The 1,146-nt window shown below is 44.1% G+C and overlaps 1 pseudogene; it reads right to left on the bottom strand.

Annotated features, from left to right (window-relative positions):
- On the bottom strand, window positions 1-930 carry LOC143631206 (protein IRREGULAR XYLEM 15 pseudogene; annotated as a pseudogene).
- Between the last annotated feature and the right edge of the window lie 216 nt (window positions 931-1,146).

Raw genomic sequence — 1,146 nt, forward strand, 5'->3', positions numbered from 1 at the left:
TTATGAGGGCGTTGTCCGGTGATCATGGCAGAACTGGCTTCTGCCGCCCTCTGCCGCCACTCTGTCCACTACAAAGTGGGCCAACAAATCCTTATCAGAAGACTTGACCAAATTCTCTTTACACAAAAACTCTTCACCAGACACCCTCTCAACCTCCCTATTACAATTATGCACAAACACATGGGTCTTATCATTCCCGCTCTTTTTGCTCCGGGCAAGAACTGCGGCGGTGAATATTGCTGAGATACTCCCCGGGCCTTCGGGCCAGTACCCGCGTGGACCGTCCACTAGAATCACGTCCCAGTTCAATTCGTATAATTGGTTAGGAAGATCGTTTAACCCAATCTTGCAATCGGAGAACAAGAGATTTTGCACGGGCCGACACTCGTTATGCATGTGTTGTTTGACAGAAGTCACGAGCTTGTTAAGCTCACTGATCTTGGTTGTGTATTGGACGTCATACACCTCAATTTCCGGGTGCTTTTCCTCCATATAGGCGGCATAGTAGCGGTTTTCATCTATGAAAACCGTGCGGCCAAGGTGGTTCAAAGCAGCCCATAGTAGGGTTTCTTGTGTGAGCCCGAATACAAGAAAGTTACAAGGGATGGCGCATTGTTTTAAGACATCAGAGATCTGCTTGATATCGGTTTGTGTCATGTGGTTGGTGGTGTTGGCATTGGTGGCGTAGTGAATAAGTGCTTTGACTACTGATCTAGGTAGCGGTTCTTGGTTGTCGTTGGTGGCGGTAGTGATACGTGTAGTGGTGGTTGTGTGAAACGATTCACGGGTGTAGGCAAGGGTTAGAAGGGATGCTATGGGGATTATTGACACGAGGGTGACGAGCCAAAGGCGGTTCGGGTTTCCTTGTTTCTGGATGAAGGGATGAAGAAGAATAAGTTTGGTGTTGCCATTATTAGTGGTGTTCTTCATTATGTGTGTGTGAATGAAAGGTTTGGACTTTGAAGTGAATTTAAAGAAGGTTAAGAAGGAAATTGAATAGTTTAAATTAGTTTAAAAAGTAATTTCGAAATTATTTTTTTTTTTATTTGATCATTGAAAAAGTGTAAATAAATCTGTGGGAAAAGAAGGAAATGGAATCGGTGATGAGGTTAAGTGACACCAAACTTATGATAATGAGATAGTAGC

The sequence above is a fragment of the Bidens hawaiensis genome, unplaced genomic scaffold (assembly GCF_021521415.1).
Source record: "Bidens hawaiensis isolate Kalapana, Puna unplaced genomic scaffold, B.hawaiensis_p1.1 tig00005959_1, whole genome shotgun sequence".
Taxonomy (NCBI): domain Eukaryota; kingdom Viridiplantae; phylum Streptophyta; class Magnoliopsida; order Asterales; family Asteraceae; genus Bidens; species Bidens hawaiensis.